This window comes from Coenobita brevimanus, chromosome 58 (genome assembly GCF_032717465.1).
Source record: "Coenobita brevimanus isolate Jiangsu-jjx chromosome 58, ASM3271746v2, whole genome shotgun sequence".
Taxonomy (NCBI): Eukaryota; Metazoa; Arthropoda; class Malacostraca; order Decapoda; family Coenobitidae; genus Coenobita; species Coenobita brevimanus.
The window spans coordinates 34,905,638-34,925,814 of NC_137011.1; positions in this window are offsets into that span (position 1 = coordinate 34,905,638).

The window sequence follows — 20,177 nt, forward strand, 5'->3', positions numbered from 1 at the left end:
AATGACACAATTACTTCCTTACTGTATTCCTCTTGTACACTGGGTCACAAAAGTATCGGTGCAAAACATGCGTGAAACATTTGGGACCACACAACGAAGGTCACTGAAATACTAGTATCCGACCTACCACACGTTGGTAGCCCTGATGTCGGGAGGTGTTATATATCGCCAACTAGCAATATCCTCTTGCAAACACATAGCAAATATAATGTTTATATAGACAGACACTGATGATATACAATGAGACGTTGGTAATGTCAGCAGTTGTTCCAACCTTTTCGGTAGGCATCGCACCCTCTGTGCACCGATACCTTTTTGATCGAGTGTACTGTACCTCTTTATTTCCTGCTGAAAGAGAGAGAGAGAGAGAGAGAGATTTAGTATGTATGAGAATAATTGTTCTTTATGCAGCCGTGTGTGTGTGTGTGTGTGTGTGTGTGTGTGTGTGTGTGTGTGTGTGTGTGTGTGAGGAGAAAGTCGTGGTGGTGAGAGAGCATATCCTACCCAGACCTTCCCACCTTCCGACCCACACACTCACCCCACAAACCCACACACCCACCTACACGCCCATCAACACACCCAAACCCACATCCATATGCTCCCACCTCCACACATAAACTGACACGCACGCACGCTCGCTCGCTCGCACGCACACATTCATACTCATACAAACACAAATACATGCACACAACTATACTCGTACACATACATGCGTCAATCACACCTTGCCAAAAATCTTTCTAACAACTTTACCTCATCATCCTTCCCTCCTCTTTTCTACTCTGATGGTTCTGTAGCTATTTCTTCTACTGATAAAGCAGATCTCTTCGCACAGACTTTCTCCTCCAATTCCACCTGAGACGATTTCGGTGCTGTTCCTCCATCACTTCCCCCCTCTGACTTCCTCATAGCTGACATTAAAATTTCTTCAGTTGATGTATTTTCTGCCATCACTGGCCTCAGTACTAACAAGGCATATGGGCCTGATGGGGTCCCTCCTGTTGTTCTCAAGAGCTGTGCTTCTGTGCTTACACCCTGCCTAGGCAAACTCTTTCGCCTTTGTCTGTCAACTTGTACCTTTCCTTCTTGCTGGAAGTTTGCTCTCATTCAGCCAGTCCCAAAGAAGGGTGACCACTCCCAACCCTCCAACTATCGTCCAATTGCTTTAACGTCCTGTATTTCAAAAGTTTTTGAGTCAATTCTCAATAGAAAAATTTTAAGGCATCTTTCTTATCACAACATTCTTTCCGATCGTCAGTACGGGTTACGTCAGGGACGCTCCACTGGCGACCTTCTCACCTACCTTTCAGACTCCTGGTCATCCTCCTTTCGGGACTTTGGCGAAAGCTTTGCCATTGCACTTGACATCTCAAAGGCTTTCGATCGAGTCTGGCATAAATCTTTAATTTCCAAACTGCCCTCCTACGGTTTCTATCCTTCTATCTGTGCCTTCATCGCTAGCTTCCTTTCTGGTCGTTCTATAGCCGCTGTTGTAGACGGCCATCGTTCTTCTCCTATATCTATCAACAGTGGTGTTCCTCAGGGCTCGTCCTATCACCAACTCTCTTCCTTTTATTCATCAATGATCTTCTAAGTTGTACATCTAACCCTATCCACTCATACGCTGATGACTCCACCCTTCACCTTTCCTTTCGGTTCCCGCAACGCCCATCTCAACAGTTACTTCAACAAACAAAGGATGAGGCTATGGCACACCTAATGTCTGACTTGGCTCGTATCTCTGACTGGGGTAAAAATAATATGGTTGTCTTTAACGCATCTAAGACTCAGTTCTTACACTTATCAACCCGACAAAATCTTCCACAGGTATACCCACTAATGTTTAATAATATTCAGCTTAATCCTGCATCATCCTTGAACATGCTTGGGGTTTCATTTACTCGGGACTTATCTTGGAAAGATCATATTACATCTCTTGTAAAATCTGCTTCCAAGAGATTGGGTGTGCTAAGCCGACTCCGCTCTTTCTTTACCCCTGCACAATTGTTGACTCTATACAGGGGTTTTATCCGCCCCTGTGTGGAGTACAACTCTCATGTGTGGGGAGGCTCCCCACATACAGCTCTTCTCAATAGGGTGGAGTCAAAGGCTTTTCGTCTCATTAACTCTCCTCCTCTTACTGACTCCCTTCAACCTCTGTCTCTTCGCCGCACTGTTGCATCTTTATCTCTTTTCTATCGCTACTTTAATGGTCACTGCTCCTCTGAACTCTCTGCTTGCATTCCTCCACCTCTACGACGGGCGCGTAGCACCCGTCTGGCAGCAAACTCTCATCCCTTTTTCTGTCCAACTCTCTAATGCAAGAGTTAACCGTTACTCCCAGTCTTTCATTTATGCAACAGGTCAGCTCTGGAACTGTCTCCCTCTGTCTGTATTTCCTGCTGCCTATGATCTCCAGTCTTTCAAACGCAGTGTCTCCAGGCATCTCAAAATGATTGGATCTTGAATTTGGCTCTATATTGTATTTTGTTTTTCTCTTGGAGGGAACTGTTACTGCGGGCTCATGGCCTTTGGTTCCTTGTTCCTTGTATTAAAAAAAAAAAAAAACATACTGCAGAAACACACGAACACATACACACAAACGTACACTCATAAATACAGAAACATGCACACATAACCGTACATATACACACATCATACATACAGTATACACACACATACACAAATCTACGCGCATACTGTGTATACACGCAATATATATATACACACATACAAGCACTATTATGCATACACATATATGCGCACACACACACACACACACACACACACACACACACACACACACACACAATTCTAGACATGCACAATAACATGCAGCAAAACAAGCATTCCCTCTCTCTCTCTCTCTCTCTATTACCTTAAGTAGTTAATTACCACTTCTCCCTGTACCATGGTTATTATTCACCACCACCACCACCACCACCTCGTACAAGTACACCCAGTTCAACAACGTCACTAACATCAGCAGCAGTAATCACGCTGCAACAACCACCTTACTGACATCACTCATCAAATATAGTCACTCCTGAACCTCTGGAATCCCCTTACGTATATTTTTGTTTATTCCCTCTCCAACCCCTTCTTCTTGTTGTAATTTCACTGTTCCTTCCCTCCATCAGAAGCTTTTCAGTTATTTTAGAAGACTGTTGCAACTACACCTGACAATGATCCCTAACCCCTCCAGCTCAGTTTATGGCTAAGTGTACTCAGATTTCAGTGTTATTTTGACTAGCAACCAAGGAGATCCATTCCTACCTCAGAACTAAAGCTCATCAATTACATGCAGCCAAGATTAGTACTGATGTTGTGTAAGTGGTTCACCTCCTTTAGATGAAAACAAACCAAAGGATAGACTTTTCGAATTGGATGGGTTAAATGTAGCCTTCATTGAGCCTTTCACTACAATATGTCTACCATGACTTAAACATAAGTCTTTTGAGGTAGTATTAGTAGTAACAGTAGTTGGTGTAGCTCCAGGTTCCACTAAAACGCTAACCCGGTAGACCGCAGGCCAAAGTTTCTCTTACTCCAACACATCTACCTTTCAGGGGATAGGGATGATGATGGATGTTTGTATAAGCAGGCAGCATACCTACCCAGCTATATCGGTGCCACCGAATGAAGGCGTCCCTCCAGCACCGTCTTAAGGCAGTATAAATAAACTACAAAAAACGTCACGGGACAGCAGAGGTAAACTAAGCATGTCAGTAGGGTGGGTAATCAGGAGTTACACCAATATATAGTTCTGTCACCTTTACCTGGTACAGAATTACGTCCTTCTTTACCTTATTTCACCATGCTACCGCTCTTCACTCTTTCCACAGCACTTATTTGTGATTAGTACTATGTTCTCGGTTTAAGTTACTGTTACAACTCAACATTCAAGGAGATTGTAATTTTAGGTCGTTTGTGAAAATAGTAGTATGATGCCTCTTCCTCCTCCCCCGCCTCCTCCTCCTCAATTATTATTATTATTATTATTATTATTATTATTATTATTAAGTGGTAGGAGGTGGCGACCATCATCCACTCACTTGATGTGGTGCTGCCTACTTCTTCCTTAGCTTTTATCATTCTTTTTCTGTGCCTGCCCTCCTCTCTTCCTATTTCTCCCATCTTTCCTGTCACTTCTTATTGCTTTTCCTTCCTTTACAGGTGGCTTTACATTGAATGACAAGCCAAATGGTTTCCTGTAAGCCAAGAAACCATGTACAACGCTGGGTGGTAACCATATAACCAAACCATACGTCCTCCTTACGTGTCAACAAGTGGGTTGGTGGAGAGTTAGTGCCCCTCCCCGTAAAACAAATAACTCAAAGTCAAATGCCCACCCCTTACGGGATTATGGCGTCTGGCAAGCGAAGTTAAGCAACGTTGGGTCTGGTTAGTACTTGGATGGGTGACCGCCTGGGAACACCAGATGCTGTTGGCATCCCCTGTAAAACAATTAACTCTAAGCCCTTGGCCACCCTGTCTGGGATACATGGCGTCTGGCAATGAATGAATGAATGAAAATTATTATTATTATTATTATTTTTACTACCACTACTACTACTATTACTGTCGTTGCTATTGTCATTACTAATTATTATTATTATTATTATCATTATTATTATTACATGCAGAAGGTTATACTTCGCCAAAGGAAGGCAACTGTATACTGGAGTGTATATCTGTCACCCCTTCACTCCCTCAGGTCTCCTGTATATAAAATTCTCTGGTATACTCGTTTAATCCTAACCTGGATAAAAATGCTGCTGGAGAAGGACGCCTTCACGTGGTGGCACCTGTATGACTGGGAGGCTCCGCTGCCTAGTCATACAAACGCCCCTCAATTCCCTCCCTATCCCCCAAAAGCAGGATGGTGGACTGCAGGAAAAGGGTAACATCAGTCTGCAGTCCACTGGGTTCACATTCAGGTGATCCTGGGGCTGCAACTACCACTACCACGTAGACTTGAATTCCCGTCTCTCTGTATCGAATGCCGAGTTGCAACAAGATATTAACGCTAGAATGTGGTGCTAGTCACGAAGAAGTTGTAGCATTGTCTTGTACTGCCGGGGAACTATAAACAGACAAAAATCTGGGTTATTTAACATGAAAGAATTAAAGTTGCAGGAATACAGGAGGTTATCGTACGGAAAGCCTTAAGCACTTCACTCTGATGACGTAGTTCATATTTTATTCTTGCTACTTTCACGGGCTTTTATTCAGATTAGGAAAGACTTTACGTCCTGGAGGGGTTATGCACTGCCTTCAATAACCCCTTCACTAATAATCGTTTTCTTTAGGCTGGTCCTTAATTATATATAACACTTCCATTCTATCGAGTGAACTCTCGTGTGTTGTGGAGACGACTCAGTCAGGGTCACCACGCTCCATCTTGCATCTCTTATTTGCTACTCCTTCTGCCACACCCACACCCACACCAGCAGACTGAGCCGTCTGGCAACAACTAAGCTACCGTCAAGTGAGTTTCTAATGCAGCGCTATGTATGGACCACCGTGTATAGACCGTCATCCTACCAAAAACACTTAAACAGAAGTACATTATAATAAACCATCAAAATACCGCCTGAGGTGCTGTTGTTTTTAGCTATAATACAACACTATAATTATTATTGGTTATTATTAAAGAGACGGACCGACAGACATAGACATTAACGCTCCCCCCCCTCCCCGTCACGTTCATGGTAAGGGTTGTAATTAAGGGCGTTATTAGAGTGCGTTATTACGGGGGAATTAGAGAGGGTAGTTACCGTGATGAAGGGACACGTGAAAAGGGGGTGAGAGAGGGCAAGTGAGGACGACTGCCACGTGGTGTGTGTGTGTGTGTGTGTGTGTGTGTGTGTGTGTGTGTGTGTGTGTGTGTGTGTGTGTGTGTGTGTGTGTGTGTGTGTGTGTGTGTGTGTGTGTGTGTGTGTGTGTGCGCGCAATCCAATTCCACACAGTTACACTCGTCAGCAATGTTAAAATTAGTGAATTACCGGTATTATAAAACACACTCACACAACCTCTCTCTCTCTCTCTCTCTCTCTCTCTCTCTCTCTCTCTCTCTCTCTCTCTCTCTCTCTCTCAGCCAATATACATTAGCGCATATCCAGCATAATTCTACCCATTCCTCAGGCCAGTCGCACCCAACACACCCTCCTTGTTTGTTTGCTTGCTTGCTTGTTTATTTTTGCTTGTTTTTCTGTTTGTATACTGGCTTTGGTTTGTTTCTTGCTTTTTGTTTGTCATCTGGTTACTTGCTGCAGCTGTATTTCCTGTTAATCATTTGTGTCTTTGTTATTTGTTCTGACCTGATTTTGTTTATATGTGTTCCTCCTTACTTTGGCTTGATGGCGTGGATTTGTTTTCGTCTGACTTTGGGCCTGTTATTTGCTCTTGCTTGTTCTTTCTTTGTGTTTGTTCCCTGATGCGTGAGTCTGTTGTTTATTCTGTCTTATACAAATACAAATGCAACTGCTTTACTCTTCCGTGCTGACAGGTGTCGTTACAACACCATTTTCCATTAACATTATGAGCAATGTCGGACCCAGCAAAAAGATGTGGACAGAATAAGCTACACACTATACCATCATACTGCAGGGTATGTATAAGGTACTGACCCAGTGATCAAAGATAAAACTCACGCTCGGGACAACTTTAGTATTATATTGCATCCAACGCAAGACGAATGTATTCATCTGTGAGTCAAAGGTGCCTGAGTGATAATCCTGTCACCAATAACCCTCTCATGGCGGGGACAGTTCTAATATTCTGTTCCAAGTAACGCCAGACAATTTTATAAGGCTGAGCATACAAGCCTAATAACGTTAACTGCTTACTGAGAAACACAAAGAGTAAACACAAAACGGGGAACACTATCAACACACTGCCTGGTGAAATGAACCATGTATTCATTCACTTAATATTCAAGCCTACCAAATATGTAATTATATATAACACAACAGATTACTTGTACAGAAAATAAAGTTACATATCCACTTGCGACTGCATAGAAAATGATACTAATGTCTGACTATACATCTTGTTTGCTAACTTGGCCTAAAATTGCCATCTTTCCATCTTAAACGCTAAACTCTAGAATAGATTAACATTAGGATATATAATAATGCCAGTCATTAGGACGTCGTACTATCGAGAGATGTAGAACCGCAGCATTTTTTTCCCCTATCACTAATCTACGTGAAATATTACTAAGCTGCAAAAGTACGAAACTCTGCCAAGTTAAGATGAAAGAACTATAACTCTGACCACTTATCCTGCAGTTCCATCTCTTCAGTACGAGAGGTTTTTTCCTAACTTTTCTGCAGTTGTTCGTCGGTGGCTGGTGTTAGAAAAGACTAAAATGAATGAGACGTTATCACACTGAATGAATGCCTGACCAAGTGTACCAAGCCAGTGAGTAATTGAAGCACTTCACTCCTTACAGTAACACTGTATGATGATCTGATGATGGCATAATAACGAAATCTTCTGGAGGTGGAAAGACCATAGTGAATAAAATGATCATACTGAATTAATCCCTTCAGCTGTTTCTTGACTAGTTTGTTCAGCCCAGGAGAGACTGTTGGAATTGGAGAGGTTAGACACAGACTTAGTTTATACATTCAACCACAAGAATTAAATGAAATCCTTCACTAAACTCGTTTTGTAGTTGCAACAACAAAAAGACACCATAGGAATGAAGTAGAAAATGCATGATCAACCACTGAGCAATAATTTCAACCTCTGCAATCTACGGAGATGCGGCCTACACTCAGAGGGACAGACATATCAAATACCTTCCTCTAACTCAGTTTTGCTTCATCCTGTGAGCAGCTAACAACCCTCCCTCTCCCCCTTAGCCAAGACCCGGAGCTCATTTCTTGTGGCCAACTCTCCCCATTACCACAACTACCACCATTGCCACAACTACCACAACCCCCACCATTATCAGAACAGCAGCGTCTTCCTTCAGCCAGCCATAAAGGGCGACGGCAACACGTGTACCGTGAGCAGTAACCTCTTTAAGTGTGCCCATAAATCAGGCTTCCAGGCGTATTAGCAGTATTGGCGGCAAAGGAGAGGCAAATTGCAAGCAGGCAGACGGGCAGAAAAGGAGGAGGGCAGAGAGTAGGGGAAGGGAGGTAAGGGGGATGGTAGAGAATGGGCTGAGGGCAGGGTGGGTCGGTGAAAAGCTGGGAGGTAAATATAAAGTGGGCGGGTGGATGGGTGGATAAAAAATAGGAGGCAAAATAAGACGGTGGGTGGGTGAGGGAAAGTAGGAGAATGAAGTGATAGGAAAGAGGCAAGAAAGGAAAATGAAAAGGTAGGAGGAAGAGGCAAGGAAGGAGAATGAAGAGGTAGAAGGGAGAGACAAGGCAGGAAAATGAAGAGGTAGGAGGGAGAGGCAAGGTAGGAGAATGAACAGGTAGGAGGAAGAGGCAAGGTAGGAGAATGAAGAGGTAGGAGGAAGAGGCAAGGTAGGAGAATGAAGTGGCAGGAGGGAGAGGCAAGGTAGGAGAATGAAGAGGTAGGAGGGAGAGGCAAGGTAGGAAGGAGAGACAAAGTTGGAGAATGAAGAGGTATTAGGGAGAGGCAAGGTAGGAGAATGAAGAGGTAGAAGGCGAGGCAAGTTAAGAGAATGAAGAGGCAAGTTAGGAGAGTGAAGAGGTAAGGTGCAGGGCGAGTGGATGGGTAGATAAAAAGACTGGAGGCACAATAATAGGGTAAGTGAATGGGCAGAGATAAGCCAGGCGGGTGGACAGGTGGATGAAAAGGTAGGAGGCAGACTGACAGGGTGGGTGGGTGCGAAAAAAAGGAAGAAGACGGAAACAAGACTGGAAGATGGAATGGATGGATAAAAGAATAGGAGACGGAATAAGAGGGTGGGTCGGTAGGAGAGGGTGGGTAAGAAAGGTAAGAGGAAAAGCAATAGGCTGGGTGAAGGGTGAATGAGTAAGATGTAAGTGGGTGGAACATGGGAGTGAGCGCACTTGGGAAGGTCGGAGGGTGGGGCGGATAAGGAGTGAAGAGAAAGGAAGTAAAGTATAAGTGTTGGAGAGTTGGTGGATGACGGCGGGTGGGTGTGTGGCGGTAAAGTTAGGAGGCAGTGTGTCATACGCTGGGCAGAAGATGGGTGAGTGGTGCAGGAGGTGGGGATGGATGAAGTGTGGGAAAATGTGGTGCAGGTGAACTGATGAATGGGCTGGTGACTGGGTGTGTAAGGGGAGGGGGGAGGCAACTGGTTAGCCAGTGTACACTCATGATTACTAATCTCTGACCAGGAACGCGTGGCGGGCAGTGTTATGACCACACACGAGCCACGCATTCGAACACAGCCTCCGCACTAGTGGGCGGGGCAAAGAACTGTAACCAGGTGATCTGAAGCGTACTACTCTTCATATCATTGATATTACCAAATTCTTATGGTTTCTCCTCCATAATATAATAATCTGTGTTTATTGACAGGGGCCGACATTTCTTAAATCAGTCTGCAATTTAGCAATTTCCAAGAAGTAAAAAAAAACGTGTCAATATACGTGGGTATTGGCGTCATATATACCGTAATAATTATTTATGAATTAGCGGCATTAACTGGCACACATTTTAACCAGAGGGGGCATCCAGCTAAGACGTCACGTAGGAATAGGGCAACCATTCCCACTGGATGGCAACGGCATAAATAGGACTAGATGCCGCAAAGCCCATTCTTCAGTACAGCGGCTATGCGTCTCTGCGGCCGCCATGTTGGAGCGGTCAAGCATGTAATAGTGGGGCTTTTTTTTTTTTTTAGAGCGAATTCAGACTATGAAAATGAATGTTGTTGTGGTGGAGGTAGTGATGGTGGTTACTGTTCTGGTGGTGGTGATGGTGGTGGTGGTGGTGGTTTTTGCTGTTGGTGCGGTGGTGGTGGTTACTGTGTTGGTGATGGTGGTGGTGGTGGTTGTGTTAATTGTGGTTGTTGTTGTGTTCGTGGTGGCTGTTGTGGTGGTGGTGGTTGTTGTGATGGTGGTGGTGGTTGTTGTGACGGTGGTTATAATGGTGGCTGTTTTGGTTATGATTGTGGTTGTTGTTGCTCTTGTGGTGGTTGTGGTGGTGGTTGCGGTGGATGTTGTATTTGTTGTGGTGGTGGTTGTTGTGGTGGTCATTGTTGTTGTGGTGGTTATAGTTGTTGCTGCTGTTATTGTTGTGGTGGTGGTGGTTGTGGTGATGGTTGTAGTGGTGGTGATGGATGTAGTGGTGGTGGTGGTTGCTGTGGTGGGTTTTTTTATGTTTGATGTCGTTGTTGCTGTTTTGGTGGTGGTGGTTGTAGTTGTGTTGGTTGTTGTTGTTGTTATGGTGTTGGTGGTTGTTGTGTTGGTGGTTGTTGTTGTTGTTGTTATGGTGTTGGTGGTTGTTGTGTTGGTGGTTGTTGCATTGGTGGTGGTGGTGGTTGAGGTGGTTGTCGTTGTTGCTGTTGTGGTGGTGATGGTTTTGGTTGTGTTGGTTGTTGCTGTTGTTGTTGCTATGGTGGTGGTTATTGTTGTGGTGATTGTTGTTGTGGTTGTTGCTGTGGTTGTTATTGTGGTTGTTGTTGTTGTGATGGTTGTTGTTGTGGTGGTGGTTGTTGTGGTGGTGGTGGTTATTGTTGTGGTGATTGTTGTTGTGGTTGTTGTTGTGGTTGTTGCTGTGGTGGTTATCGCTGTGGTTGTTGTTGTGATGGTTGTTGTGGTGGTGGGTGTTGTAGTGATGGTGGTGATTGTTTTTGTGGCTGTTGTTGATGTGGTGGTTATTGTTGTGGTGGTTGTTGTGATGGTGGTGGTGGTGGTGGTGGTGGTGGTGGTGGTGATTGTTCTTGTGGTGGTGGTTTTTGTTGTGGTTGTTGTGTGGTGGTTGTGGTGATTGTTCTCGTGGTGGTGGTTTTTGTTGTTGTGGTGGTGGTTGTAGTGATGGTGGTTGTTGTGGTGGTGGTGGTTTTTGTGGTGGTGGTTATTGCTGTGGTGGTGGTTATTGTTGTGATGGTGGTGGTTGATGTGCTGGTGGTTGTGGTGATGGTGGTAGTTGTTGTTGTGATGATGGTGGCTGTTGTTGTGATGGTGGTGGTTGTTGTTGTGATGGTGGTTGTTTTTGTGGTGGTGATTGTTGTTATGGTGGTGATTATTGTTGTGGTGGTGATTATTGTTGTGGTGGTGATTATTGTTGTGGTGGTGATTGTTGTTGCTGTTGTTGTTGTCGTGGTGGTGGTGGTTGTGATGGTGGCTGTGGTGGTGGCTGTTATGGTGGTGGCTGTTGTTGTGGTGGAAGTGGTTTGGTTCCTGGTTCATCTGAGACGTGAACTTGGTGGACTGCAGGCTTAAATTTCCCTTCTGCAGCCCACCAATCTCCTTTCGGAGGATAGAGAGGCAGCTGAGGGACGTTTGCATAACCAGACAGTTGAGCCGCTCATGCTATCGGTGTCACCATAGATATATTCCGACGCTTTCTACACCCAAAAGCAGCACAGTGCTGCTGCATTTCTAGGTAAATAGTGGTCAGCTTTGATCATCGTCAGAAACACGACATCGTCTGCCTCGACCGCTCCAAGATGGCGGCCTCGCAGACGCATCAAAAGTAGTGTCATGTGGCATTTAGGCTTATTTATATCTATGGGCAACGGGGCCTGTTATCACTAGAGAAAAGCATTCAGTTCAAAGTAGTAGTAACAGTAAATTTCTGTCAGTGATATAAGTATTATAGAGCTTTCTTAGAATATGTCGCGTGAATAACGGCGGCGGTGGCAATCGTGGATATTTCTCTGCTATCACCTACCAACAGCTCGGTTAAAGGCTCGCCTCAAGAAATAGTTTAATGAAATAATAAACAGATTAATAAAACAGTGTATGTAATTCAAATATCCCGCACTCATTACAGACAAAAAATAACAGCTATGACCAAATTTATGTATTACTTACCATGCATATATTACTTGAGAAAGTAATATAGTATGTGAAACAAAAGTGCTTCAGTGATACTTAGAAAATTGTTCATTGAAGCACTAAACCTTTCTGAAACGATGGTGGAGTGTGTCTGACTGTGTAGCCTACGCCTGGCCACGACTTTGGCTAACTCTCTGGTCAGAGATTAGTGATCACGAGTGTACATGTCGGCAGAAGAGGTGGCGAGGTGGCGGCCAAGGAGCTTGCCATCTGAAAGGATATATATTGGAACAGACAGTCACCTGCATGCCTAGAATCGCAGACATTAAAAACAAATACAAAAGTACCAGATGCAAAAGTTTCAGATTTCTTTGGGTAAAGTCTTTGGCGAGGTGTGGTACGGGAGGGTGATACTGTATGGTGTGGTGCGGGAGGGTGATATTGTGTGGTGTGATGCGGGAGGGTGATACTGTGTGGTGTAGTGCAGGAGGGTGATACTGTGTGGTGTGGTGCGGGAAGGTGACTGCATGTGGTGTGGTGTGAGAAGGTGGCCTGGTGAGATGCGGTTTCGCTTAGCAGGAGTGAAACATCGCGCGTCCGAAAATAGTTAGTAAGACATATGGACAGAGCCGTTCGAAAAGATGTTCCAACATCTAAAAAAAAAAAAAAAAAAAATGTTGATCAAATAGAGATAATGCAGGTAATAGAACAGGTAGAGAGATGGCGGGCAGGTAATGTCCAGGTAAAAGTTAAGTAGGTCATACGTACAAAGAGAATAATGTAATTGGAAAGGTAAGTAGTCATTAATTGGGAGCTATAATCATATGTGCAATTCATTTTCAATTCAGCCCTTCGCTACGACGACATCAATTGTATTCTACTCTTGTTACCTCGAGGCGATTTCATTTACCTTACGGGAGAACTTTCGGTGGAGGAGATAAATACGATTACTTGCCATATGACCAGCCTAGCTGGGAACATTTCTCCTGTACTGAATGAATATCAGCTGTTGGTAACAACAATAAATCAAGTCCCTGTAGTGAAGGTGTGAACAAGGTGGTTCTGTCATCGTACTGAAGGGGTTAAACATACTAATAAACTGCTGATAAAAGGTTTACAGCAGTAACCAAGTGAAGCAAAAATGTGTCTATTATTCCACTGCACAAAGAAATGGTAAAATTAACGATATAAAAAATCCGATTCAATTAATGTTTGGACTGTCGGTAATTAGGTAAATATAACAGATAGATAGATACATAGATACACAGATATATACAGACAGATGGACAGACAGACAGACAGATAAACAGATACTTGTAGATAAACAGATACAGAGATACAGATATACAGACATATCCATCTACCTAGCTGTCTGTCTCTGTCACTATTATATATCTACAGATTACGCATACATTGTGTATATACATATATATATCTAATTAATCTATCTATCTATCTATATATCTGTCTCACATCTATATGTCTATCTGTATATGTCTGTATATAAATGTATGTATGTACAGTACGAGTACATACGTATGCATGCATGTATGTATGTGTGTATGAGAGAGAGAGAGAGAGAGAGAGAGAGAGAGACAGACAGACAGACAGAGACAGAGACAGACAGACAGACAGACAGACAGACAGACAGAGAAATGCCACGTCAAAAGGAGGATGGGAAAGTCCCAGTTTCCGGTCGCCATTTCTGCTTCAAAATTTTGAAAATGACGTTTTCATATATACTCGTATTAGTTTTACTCTGTGTGTGTGTGTGTGTGTGTGTGTGTGTGTGTGTGTGTGTGTGTGTGTGTGTGTGTGTGTGTGTGTGTGTGTGTGTGTGTGTGTGTGTGTGTGTGTGTGTGTGTGTGTCTCCTAACTAGATGGAAGGCTACTGAAATCTGACAATTGTAATTATTAGTCATCAGGGGCGATTGTGGCAGTGGCGGTTGTGATGGTGGTGGTTGTGGTAGAGGGTGTGGTGATGGTTGTGGCTGTGATACAGGGTGTGGTGATGGTGGTAGCTGTGGTAGAGGGTGTGGTGATGGTGATAGAGGATGATGATAGTGGTAGTTATGGAAGATGATGTGGTAATAATGGTTGTGGCAGAGGGTGTGGTGATGGTGGTAGTTGTGGTACACGGCGTGGTGATGGTGGTTGTTGTGGTAGGTAGCGTGGGGATTTTGGTATGGTTTGGTGAATAAAGTAGTTGTGGTAGAGAATGTGGGATGCTGGAATGATGTTATGACTGGTAGTTATGGTAGACAGTGAAGCAATTGTGGTAATGGGTGTCGTATATATGGTAGAGGATGCGGTAGTTGTGGTAGAAAGTGCAGTAGTTGGGGTAGAAGGAAGTGTTGAAGTAGCAGTGGTAGATGATGTAGTGGCAGTTGTGACAGTGTTGGCTGTTGCGGCAGTGAGTGTGGTTATGACGGTAGTGTTTGTATGACAGTGTGAGTGTGGACGAAATGTAGTAGTGTGTGGTGTGGTTGAGAAGTATGGCAGTGTGAGCGTGTACGAAGTGTGGTTGTGAAGTATGGCAGTGTGTGTGTGTGTGTGTGTGTGTGTGTGTGTGTGTGTGTGTGTGTGTGTGTGTGTGTGTGTGTGTGTGTGTGTGTGTGTGTGTACGAAGTGTGGTAGTGTGTGGTGTGGTTGTGAAGTATGACAGCGTGAGTGTGTACGAAGTGTGGTAGTGTGTGGTGTGGTGTGGTTGTGAAGTATGACAGCGTAAGTGTGTACGAAGTGTGGTAGTGTGTGGTGTGGTTGTGAAGTATGACAGTGTGAGTGTGTACGAAGTGTGGTAGTGTGTGGTGTGGTGTGGTGTGGTTGTGAAGTATGACAGTGTGAGTGTTACGAAGTGTGGCAGTGTGTGGTGTGGTGTGGTTGTGAAGTATGACAGCGTGAGTGTGTACGAAGTGTGGTAGTGTGTGGTGTGGTTGTGAAATATGACAGCGTGAGTGTGTACGAAATGTGGTAGTGTGTGGTGTGGTTGTGAAGTGTGACAGCGTGAGTATGTACGAAGTGTGGTAGTGTGTGGTGTGGTGTGGTTGTGAAGTATGACAGCGTGAGTGTGTACGAAGTGTGGTAGTGTGTGGTGTGGTGTGGTTGTGAAGTATGACAGTGTGAGTGTGTACGAAGTGTGGTAGTGTGTGGTGTGGTTGTGAAGTATGGCAGTGTGAGTGTGTACGAAGTGTGGTAGTGTGTGGTGTGGTTGTGAAGTATGGCAGTGTGAGTGTGTACGAAGTGTGGTAGTGTGTGGTGTGGTTGTGAAGTATGACAGTGTGTAATGTTGCAATGAGGTGTGTGTGGTATTGTTTACGTGTGTCAGTGTGGCTTGTTTAGGTGTGTGAGGCGTGGCAGTGTGTGGTATGGCAGAATGAGGTGTGAATATAACACGGCGCTGGTAAAGCAACTCTATCGTGTGCTCCTCCAACCCACCTATCCACTGCACATCTCAAACATGTGTGGCCGTCACACCATTAGGATGATTTGTCTTGTCGCATCCACTCATCCCGACCTATTGCTATGGAGACTGTGGTGAGATTAATCTATCCCAGCCACGATGGCTGACAACTTGCATGTACAAATGACACCATTATGGCGTTTTTCCTGTGTGAATCCAAACATTCGTCACATTTCAGGCGTCTTACCTTAACACTATCCACCTCCACCATCTGGCTCCACTCACCTGAAAGGAGGAAAATAATCTGCTCTACTTACATTCCAAAAACAGAAAGTTAACAATGTGAATCGTCTGAGCATTCTTTAAACCCTCTCATGAGCGAGACAACCCTAATGTTCTATTCCAGCTAACGCCAGACAATTGCACTCAGCTAAAAGTGAGGTAGTGGTACGTAGTGGTGACCATAATCCAATCACTTGATGTAGCGCTGTCTACTTCTTCCTTAAAGTTTATCATTCATTTTCTGTGTCTGCCCCCCTCTCTTTCTATTTCTCGGATCTTTTCTGTCACTTTTTATTACTCTTTTTTTTTCCTTTTCAAATGGCTTTACATTGAACGGCAAGCATAATGGTTTCCTGTGAACAAAGAAACCATTTATAGCGCTGGATGAAAGTCCTATACCGGTAACCAACTCAAACGTGTTCCCTGCGTGTCAACAAGAGGGTCGGCGGAGGGTTAGTGCCCCTCCCCGTAAAGCAACAAACTTAGGTCAAACGGCCAACCATTAAAGGGATTATGGCGTAGGACTATAGACAGAAATAAAATGAGGTACAGCAGCCTTAAAGTACTACTGTAATACTGCCACCATTAACCCTCTCATCCTCGAGACAAATGTAGTATTTGTGTTCCAGCCACAATGTTATTTACATGATACTGAATCAAAGGAGCCTGGGAATTACGTAGGTAATCACAGTTTCAGTCCTTCACGTACTGCACAATACAAATAGTCTAGTTTATCGTCTTTACATTGTGAAACATCAGATGATGTTTTACGCAATACAAAGTGCCGAAGAACACTACACAATACAAAGAATACATCAGAACACTCCTTATCCCATACAACACAGCACAGCACAGCACAGAACACATCAAATTACTCTCCGTATCTCCTTGACACTTCAAAACAAACTAAGATACCCGCAGCAGCAGCATCACAGTCCAAAAAAAAAAGGATTTCAGGAACACTCGAACACAATACACAGAGCAAGGAAATAAATCCTAGCATACAATACATACCGAAATATACACAAAACTCCGCAGAGGACACATGCTCAAAGCCACTGCATTAAGTTCCATTAAACCAAAGAACGAGAGTTAATACGGATGAAAATTATTATGGTCTGCTTCTCTTCAAAGCATCTTAAGTACCTCTATACGACCCCTTACATTACAGAGAACACACAGAATATACCACAAAACATAGAAACACTTACAATACTCTCAGCACACAGAACAAACAACACACAACACAGCATTCATTACACATACACATCACATCACAGAACACACTACAAAACATGGAACACACCGCAAAACAGACCACACCAGAACACACCACAATATATGGACAGAACACTGGACAATACCCACAGAACACATCAGAACACTCTCCAACCAGGAACACACAACACACACACACACACACACACACACACACACACACACACACACACACACACACACACACACACACACACAGACAGCACCTCAGATCACTCCCTACACACCACAAGACGCACATAACACAGCACAACACCCAGACAACACAGCACAAGATGCGACCCAGCCCTTTACCACAAGACAAGGGATTACTGGCTCTAGGAGGGATAACTGTTAAGAGGGTGGTGGTGTGGTGGAGATCAAGTTTATTATAGTTGTCTCTCTCTCTCTCTCTCACACACACACACACACACACACACACATACTAACCATCAACACGATAACCCCTTCAGCAAGATAACGTGTGTCAATATATCAATTTATCCTTGCTACCTTCAGAAAATTTGATAAAACTCGAGAAAGCTTTCCCGAATTGGAGGGGTTAGTGAAAGCTAATGTATATTTAACCCTGAAGTTGGATTAGCCTTACCTCAGCTGAATAAACTCGTCTGAAAGGAACAGTAATATAATTAAAAAGCCACTAAAGTGAAAAGGGTTAAACTGTATTCCTGTAAGTCTGTCCATCTATCTATCACCCAAACTTTTACTGTCCCATCAGGAGCGTTGGGGGTCGGGGCTAGGCTACTAAATCAAGACACCTGAGGCCAGAGTTACCAGTCCCTCTGTCCTGAGTGCCATAATGTGACCAAGAAACTCACACCACACCTGCCACATAAAAACATTTCAACCACATCCAGGTGAAGCACCTTAACCCACACGACCACCAGGCGTCCACTAGGTGATATGGTTACCACCCAACGTCGTAAAGGTTTTTTGGTGAGGCAACAAGGTGCCATTTAGTTTGCCATTTAGCTACACTGAGAGTAGATGGTGGCCGCCCTACCTTTAATAGTTTGGTACGTGGTTCTCTCTTCCCACCCCCATGACTTAAAGCGATTTTATATACTTAGGGGTTTTCGGAACTGGAGACGTTAGGTAAAGCCTTCATTAACTCTTTCAATAGTTAAAACTAAGAATATTCAATAACAGTCTGGAGGCAGCAAGAATATAAAACAAATCACACTGTACCAAAAGTTTTAAAAAATACACAGCCATCTAGATTGTGGTGTTTTGTAGGTTTTCTCTGTTGACCGTGTGTGTGTGTGTGTGTGTGTGTGTGTGTGTGTGTGTGTGTGTGTGTGTGTGTGTGTGTGTGTGTGTGTGTGTGTGTGTGTGTGTGTGTGTGTGTATGTGTGTGTATGTGTGTGTGTGTGTTACGAAACAGGAGGGAAGAGGTGATATAAAAGGACAAGGTAGGAAAAGTGGAGAATAAAGGAACGGCGAGAAAAGAAAGGACAAGGAAACTGAAAGTGGACAACAAAAAGTAAGAAAAAAGGGAGCAAGAAAAATTATGAGAGAGAGAGAGAGAGAGAGAGAGAGAGAGAGAGAGAGAGAGAGAGAGAGTTCATATGGAGATGAGATTATGAACTGTGACCGTGAGCTTAGAGACGCTTGACGGTAGAGGGGAAACGTTAAGGGAGATAAGGGGAGACAAGGAGGGGCGAGGGAAGCAGGGCTGAGGAGGAGGAGAAAAACAGGAAAAGGAGGAAGAACATGGCGAGAAATGAGAATTGAGGAGAGGTGGAAAGAGGGAGCCAAAGAAGTGAGAAAAAAAGAATGGGAGAAGGGAAAATGAGAAGGAAGCTAGGGGGAAGGGGGGAACGATGAAAAAAAGCACAAGAGGAAGATCAGACAGTGGAAAATGAAAGCAGGAAATGAAAAGTAAGGAACGGGAGACAGGAAAAGAAGAAAATTGAAGACAAAAAGCGGTACAGATGGACTATACGCGAATAATGGGGAAAATGAAAAGGAGAAAGGAGAACAACAGGGGAAAATGAGAAGAAGGGAAACTAAGATTTAAAAAAAAAAGGGGGGGGAGGAGTAGGGGGGGAGAGAGACAGGGACAGCGGAGTGGGAAATGAAGGCGCAGAATGGAAAAAATGGAAGCTGAGAATAAAATGAGGAGAGGAGACAGGAAGATGGGGATCAGAAAGAATTGTATATATAATGACGACAGAGAGAGAGAAGAAGGAGGGGAAGGGAGCTGCAGAGGATGGCGAAGAGGGAGGGGGACTAACAGAGGCTAAAAGTGCTGAAGAGACTCTGCTTAATGAATCTGCCACTTAATGGGAGAGAGAGAGAGAGCGAGCGAGAGAGAGAGAGAGAGAGAGAGAGAGAGAGAGAGAGAGAGAGAGAGAGAGAGAGAGAGAGAGAGAGAGAGAGACTCACCAACGCCAAACGAATATAAAATAAAAGCCTACCCAATCAACGCAGCAGATTCTTGCGTATTGCATTACTCAGACCGACCCCAGAACTTATCATACTGGAAAGATGACTACAGTTACCCCTACAAACACAGCCTTTCAAGCTATTTTCCTCAAAATTATTTGGGACAGTTTGGCTTTATCAGACAAGAAGGGAAAAAGCCGAAAACCGAGGAGGAGGAGGAGGAGGAGGAAGAGGAGGGACAAATTTATTGCCTACAGACTACACGTGGGATTAGTGTCTTAATATTAACCTCTTTAATATGAGAACTTCGTAATTTATTCGATTACCTACACTGACATTCATTAAACTTTGGATATCCTTGTTAAAAAAAAAAAAAAAAAAACTAATATCGTAGAGAACTGGTTACGGATGGCAGATTACAATATTCTCTCTCTCTCTCTCTCTCTCTCTCTCTCTCACCGCTTTAATACAGTAAGTCGAGTGCTAAGTTACCGAGCATGGGCAGTTAGTCTCCTTAATCCCCTCCCCCCATCTTTTCACCTGATGAACCAGCTTTTTACACACGACAAAATTATGGTTCACGTACCTCACCCCACCCAATGCCCACGCTGACCACCACCACCAGGCCAACGACGGCACAGGCAAGGCATACAGTAATGGTCCTGGTGGTGATGCTGCTAGAAGCAGTTGTTAATGTTGGAAGTGGTAGCGATGGTGGTGGTGGTGGTATACTGGCTGATGGTGACAGTGATGGTGGTGGTGGTGGTGGTGGTGGTATGTCATCTGATCATGACAGTTATGTTGGTGGTGGTGGTGTGCTACCTGATGATGACAGTGATGGTGATGGTGGTGGTGGTATGCCATCTGGTCATGACAGTTATGTTGGTGGTGGTGGTATGCGTCCTGATGATGACAGAGATGGT